Here is an 18405-nt window from a genome sequence, read left to right on the forward strand (position 1 = left end):
GTAATGAAATTTGGCATAGAGATAAATTAGACTTTTGGAAAGAAGATAGACTAATTTAAAAAAGGGAGAGATCCAAAACCCGGAAGTGCTTAACAGAGATTTTGAGGTTTACGATAGAAATTTTTGTTTGTATAAATGATTGCTATATTGGTTTTAATTTTATTATTATTAAAGTAATAATAATAAAATTATTTCTTCAATGTGCATTCAATCAAAAACTTATTATTATAGATTTTTAATTGGAAATAAAGTGCACCGGATCAACTAGTATTTTCTCATGATAGAAAAGTTTCATTTAAATCAACAATTTTTGATCGAATTGGACAGTATTGTTTAATTAGACACCTATATTAATTTCAACTATGATTGAAAAGTTAGTATATTAAAATTAGTTCTATAAAAAGAAGCTTAGTCAAAATTCCAGCGCTACTTATTTAATTCTGTTGACATAAAATATTATTTATGTTGTCTTGTGGCCAAAAATAAAGTTAGAAATATTAAAGGATTCGGCTCACTTTAACTAATGGAGTTTAGTTTAATATAAATAATTTATTTTTTTAAATATGACAGTTTTGTCACTATAATATACGAATCCGACTAAGTAAGGTCAAACCCGGAGCCGGCAGGCACCCAGAAAAAGTGGGCAGCCCCTCCCTTGATCCTCCCTATCAAGTATACCTATCATCTTGTTAATAGTGTAACCGCTACGTAGTTAAGAAATATTTCGCTTCACATTTTAATGCTGCAGTTTTAATGGATAAGGCCTGCAGCTTTACTATCCACACACCTAAAACCATTGCTCAACACGGCTACTGATGTCAAGTGACAGATTTGACTCATCGTCTGTCTAGAGTAGTTTATTAGTCTCGTATATGAACTGTCTGGATAGAATGGATAACATAAGTATCTATAGATGCGATTGAAATGCTGATTGGAGAGTACATATTGTTGTTTATTCAAAATTGACAGTACATAAAAAAGAAGTCAGTACGAAATACGAGTACTAGTAGTATAATAATATAATTCCAATTAGACGGAGATTCTTATGGACGTATGTAAAAACCTATAGATTATTTTTATAATGATATCATATTTTAATTAAACATAGATCTTATTACGCGGCGGAAGATGAGAACATAAATAATATATATTTATATATTTATAAATATTAATAAATATTAAAAATATACTAACAAATATAATAGTCACATAATCCATCGATTTATAAGATATTGTGGACAGGTGGCAGGTATATACCTGGTTGGTACTACCTTGTACTTATTATAATTTACGACCACGAAAATAAAAAATAAAATTATGTCTCATCTGTACCCAATTGCATCACGTTATGTACAGATTTTTATCAACTTGTTTAAACTTTTTTTTTCGCGCTTATTAAATGTTATCACTAAATGCATGTATAAACATGTACATCACATAATTTATTATACATTTTGGGAGCGGGAAATTTGTTTTCACGAAATGTCTGATCAATAAATATATAAATACTACGCATCATAAACTTTTACGAAGATGATTTATGTCTTGATAACGTATAAAAAATTAAACGACTAGAAGAATTTGTTGTACTCTGTTATTTTTAATAATAGTTAATAATAGTGAATTTGTCTGATATGAAATTTATATATAAGAATATTATCCAATGGTCTTCTTACATTTTTAAAATATTTAAATCTCATGCGTGTAGGTATAATTATTTTAATATTTACTAACAATTCATTACAATTCTCGCACCCCCTCCCCACCAAATCAAGTTCTGCTCTAAATTCATATTTTCTACACAAAACTACCTTAAAATTTGAAAATTAAAGTATGTTTTTTATTATAAATGTCACTGTTGTTCATTGTTTTTCAGTCCGTTATTTGTTTATTGTATTTAACTGTCTGATCAGAATCTATAATAAATATCTATTAATTAAATACCTACTATAAATAGTATATCTCTAGGCAGTACTGCTGCTATAGGCACTTAATACTTATATAGTTATAAAGTTAAAGTGTTGTATGCAATTTGATGAATACTTTCACGGATTTACAAACACATAACATCAATTCGACTATAAATATAATTCATATACTATTGCGGTGCATACTCATTTTAATAATTAAATAAAATTAGATTTTATAATATAAATATTAAATATATTGGCACATATGTTTCATAAACAGTAATATAAAACGTAATTAATTTGCGAAATGTACAAAAGTGCAGATATAAAATGAAATTATGTAAATATAAAGTTTAATATTATGAACATTAAATATATTTTACTTATAATAATATCTATGACTACATTAAATGTTAATTTTATGAATTACCATACTGTACTGACTATAAAAACTAAAATGTGAATTAAATTATTTTTATGCTTTTATTCAAAATTATACGATATAAAAAATAGAAAAATGTATGTTATTATTTTATGAAAAATTATTAAAATACGAAAGCTTTTGTCAATGTTTTTGAAGATATTATATTTCTTGTAATATTGGATTATTTAACATTTTAAATAATATGGGTTATAATTTAGAGGTAGTATTGAAAATGTGAAAAATTAACAGTAAATTTGAAGTTCAAATTAGGATTAAATTACATATTTTAAACGATGAATAACATTGTTCATTATTTTGTTATATGTAATTTAAAAACATTATTTGTGGAGATTTAAAACTTTTAAGTATATTATGAAATTTATTACTATACGCAATGACATTTTCAAAATAAGTAAATTCATTTTAGTTATTATTTATTTGTATTATAAGCCAAGATAGTTTTTGAGTTACTTTTTTATAAACATCGGTAAAAAATTTTCTCTTGGACAAAAAACTTTAAATACTAGATTAACAGACTAATAACTTATTAAGTACTTAGAATTTAAAATGAAATTTAATGTACATATTATATTACGGCCGTTTGAATATAAAATTTTGACAAATTTAGTTAAAATCACGAAAATTTGTAAATTATTTTGTAGTTGAAAGTATTTTTAGTATTCATACCTAAGTTTTATGATTATAATATTATATAAGTGATTCATCATCAATTGCTAATAAACTAAAGAAGGTATTTAGGTATCTCAATCGCCAGAAATATTTAGCTGCTACTTTAGTTATATTTTTAAACCATAGCAAGATGTTTATATTTTGAAAACTAGTCCCTTCGACAAATGAATAATAAGTTAAAATTTATACAATTCATAATAAAATTGTCTAAATTATATACAATTTCATGAAAAAAATTTTGTATTTTCATAACAAAGTATAATTATTAAAATGCATTAAGAATGTACCATTAAGATAATAGACCATATAGATGTAAACATGTATCAGACAATCATTATAAACATGTATCAAACGGCTATAATAAAATTAAAATTATGATCCATTCAGTGTATTTCTCCAATAATTGTCTATAACTATCATTTTTACACTAAATGTAAACTTATATATGTATATAAATTAACAACGTCACGATCATATTATGACGTTTTCAATTATACTCACGAAAGATAAAAAAAAAGTTGTATATTATATGATTATAAATCCTTGAATCTGTATAAGAAAATCATAAATATCTACTTATTCTATTATAATTAAATAATGTAGTATTCAACAGAAATTATTTAGAATACACTACACAAGGTAATAATTCACCAAGACACTCATAACGTCTCATAACGAATATAGATTATACTCGTACAATGAAAATTCGTTTTTATTTCCATTTAAATGTCATAAATCATATTTTTTATCAATGTCACAAGGATAAGTCGACAAGCTTCCGGATACAATTGTAATGGTGTTAAAGTGTAACACAGCGATTTTAATAAGGCGTATTATATATTTTCATAGATACTCTTACTTTTAAAAAAATAAGCACAGTGAGGGAAATTAAAGATAATGGTGATTTATATATAAATACTAAATAGATAATAAAAATATGCCTTTATCTTTATTATCTATACACTCTGAAAACTATTAGATTTTATGTGTATTAAAGTTATTCATTATCACGATAAATAAACTCGCTTATTTTTATTACTTCCTTTAAGTACGAAATCGAGAGCAAGTATAGAAAGAATAGGAACTAAATATTATACAATATATTAGAACACGTATATAAATATATACTTTATACATATTGCATGTATCTAATAATAAATAATACATTAAAATATTTAAATTTGTATTCATAGTACAATCCTTTAACTTTGATAAGAAAAACCATAGGTTAACTAAATAATTGTAAACACTATTTTTAAATACATTTATATAATGATCCCGAAAGATAAATTTTACGGATCTTCAAAAACAGAGAAATATTAATAATATTATTTAATAATAGAGCAATTCAATGTTTTCTTACATTTTTTTAAGGCATTTTAAGTTTTGTACTGGTTGTACTAGATACCTATCGACCATCAATATTTTTTAATATATTACTAGGGCTCGGATTTTAAAGCATAATAAGCAACAAAAAAAGCACACGATTGTTTTAAAAAAGAAGCATATTTATTTTTAGAAATTTCTTGATGGCATGACTAAAAATTAACACGAACTAGTAACAAAAATTGATCAAACATTTTGAAAAATTAATTTGAATTAAAAAGAGAATTAATTACCGTGTATTTTTCTAGATTTACAGTAGTGAAATCGACTCTATATTGTTCAACGGAATATTTTTATACATAGAAACCGAGTCTCTACATCCACTGGATTGATTGGTGCATACTTAATTCATACAAGAGGTTTCAAATTATAACACTAAATCTTAAATTTTGAAATGGTCTATATCTATGTTATTAGCATACTGTCTGTATAAGTACTGCTCGCTATAATATGTAGACCGATAATCTATATGTTAAATACATATTATACATTTAATTAACAAACTGACAATGAAAACAATAACAATCTAATGCCTAAAACGCATTCTGAGTTTGTACGTTTCTTATTAATTCTATTTTTTATTCTGAATAAAGTAGTATAATAAACATATAAACATTCTACAGCTGAAATAACTTAAAAAAGGCAAAAAAGCAAAAATAAATTGGTTTATTTGGAATCAGAATGACATGAAACAAATTCATATATAAAAAAATAAGCATGTGCTTTAAAATCCGAGCCTTATATATTATAATATTTAATTAGAGATGGGTTGTTTTTACATTTTTAAGATAATCATCAAAAATATTCTATTTTATCATTTTTAGTTAAAAATAAACAGCTATTTACTGAATAACAGGTATTAAAACAGGTAACAATAATATTTTAATTATCACTTTATAACTAAATTGATCTAGACTTTAATCACTTATCACTAATCACTAATAATAATGGCATCGTCGCGTATCATCTAATACAGAAATAGTGTGCAGAGCTCATAAATATATAACAATATAACATAAATCTTTAGATTTTTAATTTATTCTATCCTCTATCAGATAATCTTTTAAACACGCAAAATATTGCCAATTAATTATCATTTTTTTTACATAATTTATTTTTATATGCACATTATTTTCTGTACAGATTGTTTATGTATGTTTTTTCTAAGTTCATAAAAAAATTAATCAAAAATCAAAAGTTTTTTGATATGGTATTGAATTTACTATTTTATCTACTTTTAGCTTTTAACAAAAACGTAGGAAAAACGATTAAGAATACACCTAACGTTATTAATTTAAAAATAATATATATAATATATATATATTATATTTACTATTTATTTACAAGCTTAAATTCAAGAATTTAAAAATCTGAAAATGTATTATATTATCATGTTATTCATGACTTCATGAGGCTATGGTTTTATTCTACCGGTCAAATTAGGAATTCACAATTTTTTTTTTAAATATTGTTTATTAACTAAAAATTTGAATCAAGTTTGTCACATGCTAAAAATGACGTGTGTTAAATAAATTAAACAGCTTTGTATTATAATACACATGCATATTTTGTGTGAGTCAACCTGCATGGTTAAAATATATTTATTGATCGATCATCGTCTTGCAAAATATAATGGACTTATATTGAACTATTCAAGTAAATGTTAAATAATTAATTTCATTATTAAACCACATAATTCAAGAATAAAATAAAAATTTTCAACAACATTTTAATTGTCTACTAGTTATTCAGGAATTTGAACAAGATATTGATAAAAAATTAGTTTACTAAAAATATTTTAGTGAACTTACACTTTGTACTTTGTATAATCTAATAAAAAACGTATTTAAAGTAAATAGGTGAAAAAAAATTAGTCTGTAAAATACTAACATTCAATGGCTGTGTTTAAACGGTGAGAGGGTGAGCTATAAAATCACTCACATAATCTTACGTCTATATTCCCTCAGGCTATGCGTGTAAATGTATAAATATACGCAATATCTATAATTATAATATGATTTTATATGATAATAGTAGGTAATAGACAATAAGTATACGTTCGTCGACGATACTGAATTGATTTATTAATTTATAGGTCATAAGTTAGCTGTAGATACCTTTTTTAGTGCATTACCTACTTATAAAACGTATATATAATATGATAATAACAATAATATAATAGAGAATTGTTAAAATCGTTGTCTAAATAATTGATGATATTTCATAAAGCAGATGCAGGTATTTCATATACGTACAATAAGTGTAGTGTGTAGTATTTATGGTAAAAATAGTAATATACACTATAAGCACAATGGATGAATGAACATGATACTGTTACGGATATATTACGTGCACTCGGACTCGATGCATAATCTGATTATAGTACGTAAATTATAATACCATTGATTATAAATACTAATATTACGACGGTATTTATGGTTTAGGTACTAGGTAGTACGTACCTAATATGTACCGATACATTATGCGATCGTTAGTATAACGACTATATTACAATAATTTACAGCGCTTAATTTATCGTGAATTTGTTTATTTATATTATTTTGTGATATTACTCTAATCAAATGTCTTGTAGAATAATAATAATGGCAATAATATCACAGTCTGCTTGGTGTACCAATAATTGTCTCGTTGAGTGAAAGACACGAGACATCATTAATACGTACCTAATTTAATTTCAAGACGTAGGTATTAATATTTAATCAAACGAGAAATAAATTAGAAGACAGAAGGAACGTGCAGTAATTATTATTACCATGCGAGGAATATGGAATCAAGTAGTTTTATATAATAGGTACTACAACGTATAAGTACATATAAGTTATGTTGATTAATCACGGTTGTTTTTTGAAAGATTCAAGCCAATAGACAATGGCAATAATATTATGTCCATATTAATTACGAACATCGGAACATAATGTGCATATTATGTGTTTATTTATGCATACTTATTTTTTGTTTCCAATTTTCAATTTTCGTCACTAAATAAAAATATTTAAAGAAAAAAAACCAATAGATTTTTTATACATCTAACTATTATTAATTATAATATATGTTATTGTAATAATTTGTAGGTTCTATTAAACGAGTAATTATAATGCAATAGTTTAGTGAGATTAATTTTTTCACCGACGACGGAGTTTACAAAATATACTCTAGTAATGATTTATTTATGTAGTATGAATGCATAGCGAAAAAATAATATTATGATTTATATTATTTATTGCAATGTCTACATAAGTGAGAAACGAACAGCATTCGTATTTAATAATACGACATTGGACTTAAAAAACACCCGCTGTTGTTGTAAACTATAGATAAGGATTTAAAAAATTATAACGGTATACGTTTTTCTTAATAATTGTTCGAGTTTAGATGTCAGAAAAGTATCTAGGAAAAAATACACCTTTACTTGAGTGTAAAACTAGGCTACTATAATTTATAATAGCTTTGTCGGTGCAATAAGCACACGTGCACACGCATATGTACACCTCACACATGACATAAATTCTTACATATTTACATATACTCTTAATCTCGTCGAAATGGCCTCGATCAGTGTCATTTATTACACGTATTTTTAAGGGAACAGCACGTTTATTGCATATTTTATTTGAGATTTGCCTTCCAGTGTGCTCTTAAAAATAAATGATTTAGCCACACGATATGATAATACCATATTATGATATTATAAAATATTTATTAAGGTATGGTTTTTGATCAAAATGGGTCTCTTAGGGATAGAACACGATTTCTTACGGCCCTTATTATCAGCGAGCAAAATTGTGTACATTTTAAGACACACGATTTAGTGTTTCAAGTGCCTAAGATTTTAGTAAAATATTGCCAGATTTTCACGAGGTTACGTAAGAATTTGACTATTTGACTTAGTTATGGCGTTTTATATAAGTTTTTTTTACACAAAAATAAGATCAGCATCTAAAGGACGTTATAATAAAGTGGCCTTAGTCAACAAACATAGTTTAGATCACACTATCAACGAATACAACGAATATTTTATTTATTAAAATTTAATAAAATATTTGTAGCAAATACCTGCCAAGATATCAAATTATAATATTTTTAATTTATAGTAGTTTGCAGTTAGTAAAAAATTGTTTACACAATTTATACAATTCAATTGACTAATTTTTAGCTTTTTCAAGTTCATCAATATTTTTATAACGTTATTATTTAAGAAAATCAAACTAACTAATTGACAATTATTATAAATAAAAAATGGCAAATTTGCCCAGAAAATTGTAAGTTATCGTGTTATTTTTGGCGTAATTTTGATAATCCATTGTTTGATCAAAATCGAACAGAATCGTTTTCCAAAAAATAAGAAACGTACGGAATATAATTTAATATTCCATCTACAAACTAATACAAACTAGTACTCACTAGATCTGGGATGACCGATATGAATATTTTCGCGAATCACATGGATAAGTATTTAATATAATAATACCAATATAGCCAATATACTTTTAAATTAATTTTATATAACTTGAACATTTTCATAAATGTAATATGCAAAAAAAATAAAGTTCATAATAATAATAGGTAGGTATATTATGATTTTTTTTAAAAAAAACGTGAGTCACATCTGACTGACGACAGCCGAATGAGCATTGGCCTCTTCTTCACAACATAGACTATTTCCATTTCGCTCCCTTATATTCAATAAATGTAATTTCTAATCACTCGTCATACTATCTGGTACATAATATGAATAATAAAAATGTGTTTCGGCTGAAGAAATTTTGTATTTATTTTTTTACAAACTATATTTAAATATTATATTATATTTTAATTGCAACTATAACAGAAAATAGTTTGGTGAGAAATCGTTATTTTAACCTTCTATATCCAATTGGGTCAACATTTAAACTTCGGATTTCTTAACTTGTATTAAAATATTAAGTTTTCAAGTTTTTTACCAAGTTAACCAATTTTAAGTTTAAAAACTAAAAAAAAAAAAACTTGAAAATACTTAATGTATATAGAAATAACTCAAAAAGAGTCAAAAATTAAAAAAACTATAAAGTCGATATTCGTTTTTGAGTTAGAACAAAATAAGAAAAATCGAATTTGTCAAAAAGTGATTTTACGTAAAAATGCAAGTTTTCCTTTATTTTTTTTATTTTTCCCTGTTATTTTGAAAAATATTGAAATTTTCAATTTTGAACTCTAAAAAATATTAAATACATTAAAACTTTTATTAGAAACTACCCTTAAGTTGGAGATTGAATCATTTTTTCTATTATAAATTATGTTCGCACAATGATGTTTGTTCCAATTGGGACTAAGTACGCCTTTATACTGTAAGATTTAATAAAAAATACAACTCTTATATTCTCTCTCTTACTATTAATATTAGCTGTATTTTTTTTAACGCGTTAATTATAACAATAATCAATAAATATTAAAAAATATGATTGGCTTATGTCGGCTCATAAAAAATATTAGGCTTTGGCTAGCTTTTAAATATAAATAATTCAAAATATTTGCCTTTGAAGGCTTGCAATGTGTATTACACAATATAGTATTAATATCAAAAAATATAGTTAGCCTATCCTGGCTCAACAATAATATAATAATAATAATAATAATAATGAATAATAACGACATGTCTGCCGATTACCTGGTGTCCAAATAGCTGGTTTTTCACTCACGTTACCGATTCGAGATGTATATTAAAGAAATACAAATTTATGTTAAAAACAATTTCGAACCGTGCGATTATTTGATTAGCGACGCAAAATAACAGAGGTTAGGTTACAAGTAACATACAAGTTACAACTCACAGCACAACATATAATTCACTTCACCACTTGATATGATAAATTTACACGAATAGCGAGACAACCTAAATATTGAGAAAATAATATTAGTAAAAAGCAAATTAATATTCTCCAATGAGACACTTACAGAAAGAATGCCAAAATAATGTTGCAATAGTGTATGAAATGCGTGTATGAAGACAGTAAAAAAAATGTCGTTAAATGCAAAGAAAAACGTAGTGTATTAGTGTGTATACTGTATGGGACATCACATTAGTCATTAAACATTTATAATCGAAAACTAACGAATAATATAAAAGTGCACATGAAATTCAACACGATAGGTATATAAGATTTGAACGGGAAAAACCGTTTAGAAAAATTCACGGAAACGGAGAGATAATGATATTTATAACGTTTGTCACACTGCTGACCGAAACAGGGAGCCGTTGTTTGTGGCGAAAACAATCACGTAACCACAAAAAAAAAAAATTTAAATTAAGACACTCACTCGTAAAATCAATACATTTATTGCTTTGCTTAAAATTTAAAAAAGTTATGTTCACAAAAATTATTATATGTTAGTTAATTATAATTGTCAATATTTCTGATTGACCCTATGTAGAAGTATAAACTATCAAGTATGTACCTATTATATTATATATTGTATCAATGTTGAGCTCCATATTTTAGAGGATAGAATTTTATCATAATGTATTCAATTTTAACTACACGCATTTAATATGCATTTGTTTACAGAATATGAACTGCTGTTTTCACAAACCTCACATGATCTGGGAAATTTTCACACTGAAAACAACACTGTCCACCTGGTATAAACTATAATTATGTACAATACAGTCTTTGCTATAATTTTAAATAACCAAATTTATTATAAGTGATAAAAATGATTTTATAAGTCTAAGTGATTAAACGGTCTGAACATTTATTAATTAAATACCTACCTATTTCTAATGAAGGTATGAGTTTTGAATTACGTTTTGTATAAATTATACAAATCTAAATTGCAGTGTTATCAATTTTAAATTATGATTTAGGATAGGTTAAGAAGGGTGCGCATAAACAATTTTTTAAAGAAGTCTTTTTAGTGTCCCCTTCAGTTCTAGCACTGGTTTTAGAATAATTTAACCAACTTATGAAAAATCCTTAGGTATGCTAAATGTTTAATTTTTTTATTTTTATTCAAATGTATAGACAGTTTTATTCTATTTTAACCAAAAACTACCATCAAGGTAAAGACTTGGCAAGTTTTACTGTTCTTAATAGTAAAAACAAACAAACACAAAAAATCTAAAAAAAAAAAATACATTCAACGCTGCTTCACTAATAACCAAAAATACCCAGGCTAAAGATTATTTATTAAAAATTTTATAATATTGCAAAAAAAATATTTATAAGCCTTTAAAGTTGTTTTAAAACGCATGGGGTTTCATCATAAAATAATTTACCATAGTAGGAAAATATTACATGTTATCATATAAAATAATGTACAAATGATATTATCTTTTATGTTTTTACAGCAGTTTTTAATTCTTATACATAATACATTTTACACCTAATATTATTAGGAACATAAACTTACATACAATTTAGAATTATGTTATCTCTGTTTCAATTACCTACATTTTTGTGTATAAAATCATGAAACCTTTTTTCTTTCGCCTTGAATAATGAATAATCTTTTTCAACCTTCATCTATTAATTATATAAAATAATTTATAGTCCACGTCATAGAATATATGATATAAGATAAGAATAAAGTTGATTTATGTTTATAATTTACCAATATGTGTTCGAGTTAAAAATTATTTTTTGAAAAAAAAAATTAACGACATTTGATTTGAAATACTTAACGCTAAAATCCAAAATTAAAATTATATATATTGTAAATATATTTTTTATTGGTGGCACATTTTAAGCATCGTAGAATTAAAATGTAGTAGCAATAATCTATCATTTTTATTATAGGTATACAACAAATGTAATTCTATATAATTTAAGTACGCATTAGTCATTGTATAATAAACAACAGATCTAATATTCCAATGTATTTTTTAACATAATTGTTTATTATAGTCGTAAAAATTAAATCCGTTAGTCATTAGATAGTTTAATGATATTTGTTTAAAAAAAATAAATAATTCATGAACATATCGTTAAATTTTAACTATACCTATCATTTTCTATTTTTATATTAACGATTTAACTATAGGTATATATATATATATATATATATATGTATTGCTATACTATTTTACTATTAACTGAATACCTATATATTTTTAAAGTAAGTAAGTAGTTAAGAATATATATACAACATATAATATTATCTAATATCATGTATATTTTATTAATATTTTATTAAATCCACTGTATTAATCCTATTTTCTAGCTACGTTCATATACGTCTATATTATAATATGTTTTTTTTTCATTTAAATCGTTTTACAATCATTAATTTAAACAAAAAACACATTATCCGAAGTCGCTATAAATTACGCTCACGTCTATACTTAATCGAGTGATATAAATTTAAAATACATACCTGAAAACGCTTTAAACTGATCGTATCAGCTGGCGCACTCCGTAGAATAATATTATTTTAATTTATATCTTTAATAAAAATGTGCACTGTAGACGGACGTTTAATTATATAATAATATTAATTTTCCAATAGGCGTATCCAAAAAATCTGTATAATATGAAATTATTGCAATGCATTATCTTTCTCACACGAATCGGACTAGTTGAGCTTTATACCAAAATCAAAAACTTAATACCGTTTATTCAATTTGAATAAGATGTATTATATTATAATATAAGGTGCAAATTGCAATATAAGTTGGATATAAACGCAAAAAATGCTGTGATTTTTCCTAAACTTATTAATATATTATGATTCCTTAAGTATGCTTTTAGCATAATTTATTTTTTTAATTGCAATCTTCTTAGCCTTAAGGTATATATCTGCAAATGCAATTTATTAATATCACACCCGATAGTTTCGAAATAGTTATTTCGGTAAAAACCATTTTGGTATGAACCCATTTCAGTGAAAAGTCCATTTTTATATTTATATTATTAAAGCTAAAGCTAAAAGTATTTATACAGTAAATAATAGTATAACTAAGTTAAATCTATAGTCATTTGACTCGACGTAGGTTTGGTTAATGCTTAAAACGTTAGACTATACACACTTTTTAGTAAAAAAAAATAAAAAATAAACACGATAATTACTATGAACTACTTGTTTAGTGTTTATAATATACTCCCTTACTAATATACTCTCGCTACTAAGCTGTTATGTAAATTATAATGTTACAATAATTGCTTACGAATTGTTTTACCACGGCCACATATATTGAATAATATTACACACGCGCGCGTGTACTTAGGTATATATTAGTATACTACCTTCGGCTACACCTATTTTTAATACATTATTTTATGTATATCATGCAAATTATACTTATCTATTCGATGACTAAATAATAATAATATATGATATACTGACGTATATTAAAATAATAAAATTAATAAAATAATTTTGGTTATGTAGTACATTGTGTTTACAATGAAAACGTACATAATATTATTTTCATAAACAAAATTTAAAAATTTGATACAGGTAAATAATAGTAATAATATTAAACGCAAAATTGGGATGTCTGCTATTGATTTGAAATTGAATAATATTATTTATTCTTATATAATAATTTTTTAAATAGGTATGAAATAACATATGAATATGTGCAATGTGAACGTTATGTTTTGTACTAACATTCTCACAGATAGGTATATTATTTGACCAATTGTTGATCTAAGTCAATTTTTTTTCCATTCATGAATTTTAATTAAACAGAATTTGGTATTATTTAGCACGTAGTTAGTTTTTTTAAAAACATAATCAATCTAAAATAATTATATGAAGTATTGATAATTTATTGCTTAAGCTTCAAAAATTACGATAGTTGACATCATAAAAAAATATTTAGGGATTGCCATAATAAAGAAATAATGTTTTTATATAGTGTACTAAAATAAAATTGATAACTTAAAAATAAAAAGATTATCAAAAATTAATAAATTATTAGTCTCGTTGACGTAAATAATCCATTTATTATACGATATTATTGTAATTCAATAAATGTATTATTTTTGAAAATCGCGTCTTGAAATCGGTATTGGGATTCAGGATATTTGTGTAAATATAATATATTATTATAATATACATATGATATAGGTATGTGTCATGTGTGTATATAGGCGTATTTTTAAATTTTATAGATCCATATAACCTGTACGGCTGTATATAACTTATAGAAATTAGATCGATATGATATAAAGGTTAAGTGTAGTTATTTTCTTTTCTTCCAATCCTCTTAGTCGAATTTGATAGTTTTTCATCCACATATCAAATTTATTAATGTAATAATACAATATAATTTCGATAGCTGTTTCGATGACGTTGAAATATATTTATTTCTTAATCAGACAGAATCTGCCTCGGGCCCAAAAATATTTATGACCTTGAAATGAATAGGTTTTAATAATTCAAAAATTACTTGTTGGATTTCAATATTATTAGATTCATAAGATACAAAAATATATTTTTGTATATAATCTTCTTATAACTTTTCATTTTTCATACCATGACACAAATTTGGAAAACAATTGACGGAAAAACAGGAATATATAGTTTGAGTGTAAAATAATTCATATTAAATTTAATCAAATTTCGAATTTGAAATGTACATAAACAATGAGACTTTGTATTTTAAGTATTTTAAAAATGCAATAGAAATAACTTATGAAAAATGTTTTTCGTTTTTTTTTATTTTGTAAAGAACTTGGAATTCTGACTTCTGGCCTCCTAATCCTGATTGAAGAATTTTTACTATTCCTAAAGGAAACATCTGGTAAAAAAAACCATATCATTGTAAACCAATATAATAAATAGGTTCACTACACTTATTATTTATTGTTTTGCATAGAATCAAAATTATAATGTATACTTTATATGTATAAACTTATACATTTATTATTTTCTTTTAATAGTTTTTACAAGTAATACAATTATACTTACGTTTTCCTATATTGATAAATAATAACAAAGTTCACGAAAAAAGTGTGTAATTATAAGATTATAAGTAAATTATTAATATTTATTACTAAAATAAATAAAAAATGTTGATAGTAGGTATGTATTATATACTAGAGCCTCGATTGGAAAGTGAATTAATACGTACGTAAATACGAAGTCCGTGTACACGTGAATGAAAATTTTGTACTCACGTAGGTATACGATATACATAATTATGCTTATGCATTTTTAATTTTAGCGTTTTAATTCGATAAAATTCTAAATATTAAATTACCATCTACACTTAATATAATATTGGTTACTAAAATTACACGGAAGAAATTGTCCGACTTTCTCTCTAATCTGAAAATTAAGTAGCTGAGGATTTTGTTGTAGTTTAACGATGAACAGCAGTGGCGTAGCTAGTAGGTAGGCCTGGTAGGCCCGGGCCTACTCACTTTTCTTCAAAAATGAATGTTTCATATCATGTTTTTTATTTAATAAAAATATTCATTGATAATCCTTATTCCATCAAAATATCGGTCCTACCCACGAAAAATTGTCTAGCTACGCCACTGATGAACAGTATTAAGAATTTAATGAAAGTCACTGAAAACTTACAGGATACCAATGACCTATATTGTATATATTAGTACATTTTATAATAATATTATATTTTTGATAACCTTGCGGAATACGATTTAATCTCATTATAGTGATAATCACATAAGCTTCATGTGAAAATATCGTTACAGGATTAAACGCTTAAGGCGCGGTGGCGGCGTTGGAATCTTAAGACGAAATTGTAAATCATTCCCGCCCTCAATAGTATACTACTATATGATCGTATTATAGATTTATTGCTTGGTTTATGGAGAAACCAAATTATCTGAGTGTGACGTTGTTGAGCTGTTTTATTAGGTATTATTATTAAATCGTTTAGGTGTTTCATCGACATGCTATCGATCCAGTATAATATATTAAAATGATTATATTATTTTGTGTGAAACGAAAATCGTCAAAACATAAAATATATTTAATAATATATAGACTTTGTTTATAAGAACGGCATAACACATTATTCTGCGATAGCTGTGCTATGATTAAAACGAATTGTATACATTTACTATTATTTGTGACGATAAGCCTTAATGATAATTATATATATAGAGAGACATGAAAATAAAAAATTAAGTTAAAAAATCTAAAATAATATTGTGTTGGGTGGAAATTTTAAAATTAATATCAATATTACTAACACATACGATTTTTTGTGCTATTTTGTATGCTGTAGCCTGTAATATACTCACTAGTTTTATTCATAACTTTTCCGACGTCAAAGATCTTAAGACAATATTTATGTCCTTCTGTGTACATTCAAGGAACATCTCTTACTCCTTAAAAAAAGTAGTAGGTATAAGGAATAAGAGTGAAAATCAATGAATCTGAATCTATATACTACATTATTACACGTTCACTCTTAGAAACAAACAATTTTCACCTATTACCCTCAATAAATAAATTTTTGACAACTATGCAATGTATTCGCTATCTAGACATCACTATTGATCAACGTCTTATCTGACCTCATCTAAACAATAAATTCATACCTTTAAATTATCGATTTAGCTGTCTTAATCTCCAACCACATAAATTATCAATCAAACTATTAATCAATACACTCTTTGTTAAATTAATATTGATGTACAGAATCCATTAAGTATAGGGTTCTGCTAAAATATCAAACACCAATCGTATACAGTGTTCTAAATCCAAAACCCTCTAAGCTACAATCAAAGCACCCTTTTGCGTTTTAATGTTTCAAATAAATCCTTACATGATTTTTCTATTTCTCCAGTTTACGATGTACCTATATAAAAGAAAGTAAAAATATTTGGTAATTCCTGAAAAAGATTAAAAAAATGGTGGTGTCGTGACCTATGAACATTAAACATAATACTCGAAGATACTTATTAATAACATTATAATTATATAAATTATTATTCTGATAATTGAATCTTATTTATATTGTCACTTTACATTTGAAAGTCTCTTAAATTCGTTATTTAAGTCAAATAATCAGGCTTTTTAACTTAAGTTATTCTTGTTCTTTTTTTTCTCTTTTATTATTTGTAAATAATTCATATATTATTACTCAATACTCATGTTTTGATCTTGCTTGTTAACACTTAACTGTTGAAACTAATTGTAAATAACAAAGTTTAAATAAAAAAAAAAAAAATTCAAATAATCACTGTTATCACTTACACTGATTATTCATGTATGTAACAGATTTTGAATAATATAGTAAACTAAAAACACATTTAATTTATGGGTGTAGTCAGAAGTCTGCTAGAACTGTATAAAAATCGGTTGTCGCCTGAGGTTCTCTGATTTAAGAAATAGTAAACATACAATATACCCTTCACATTATTCCTGTCCACTATGATACATAATCTGGAACTAATTTAATTATCAGATAGACGATTGCAGCTAATTTATTATTGCGAAAGCTAATAAATGGAAGTGTTGATCCTTCTCTCCTTTCCATAATTAACTTTAAAGCACCTTGTAGTTTTATCATGATACAATGCTCTCATTTTGTAGTTCTTATTCATAATACTAATTATGAAAGGAAGTATCCTACAATTGTTCATGTGATGATAAATAGTATAATGGATGAGTGTGATATTCCAATTTTCACACAAACCTATCTATAATATTGTATTTAATGACTGGATATGATAAATAACTTATTTCCTTTAAACTCATTAATGATTACCATATATTAAATATTATTATAATATATTCATATAATAATGAATATTAAAAAAATAAATCGATATTTGTTTTTAATTATCGTTCATGTAATTAGGTACTAATTATTTCAATTATTTGTATAAACTATGCATGTTATTCAATAGATATTGGCTGACTGATATTATGAATCAATTATATATATCTCATTAGAATTATTAGTTGAGAGTTGAGACTACTTTATTAGAATTTATAGTGTGATCTACTCATTCTAAATATTCGTTTTATTAAAATATGCTACACACCACTGAAATTGAACTATGATGTGTC

The 18405-nt window shown here is 24.9% G+C and overlaps 1 long non-coding RNA gene across 2 annotated transcripts in view; it reads left to right on the plus strand.

Moving 5' to 3' along the window:
* LOC126551335 (uncharacterized) overlaps positions 1-18405 on the plus strand; it is a 37796-nt gene that overhangs the window by 10940 nt on the left and 8451 nt on the right. The window contains exon 2 of one of the 2 annotated variants that reach the window (XR_007605221.1): positions 10974-11047. The exons of the other annotated variant lie outside the window; for it this stretch is intronic. This is a non-coding gene — a long non-coding RNA (uncharacterized LOC126551335). The remainder of the gene's footprint in view (positions 1-10973; positions 11048-18405) is intronic. 2 annotated transcript variants of the gene reach the window in all.

Source organism: Aphis gossypii, chromosome 3 (assembly GCF_020184175.1).
Source record: "Aphis gossypii isolate Hap1 chromosome 3, ASM2018417v2, whole genome shotgun sequence".
In the NCBI taxonomy this organism is placed as follows: domain Eukaryota; kingdom Metazoa; phylum Arthropoda; class Insecta; order Hemiptera; family Aphididae; genus Aphis; species Aphis gossypii.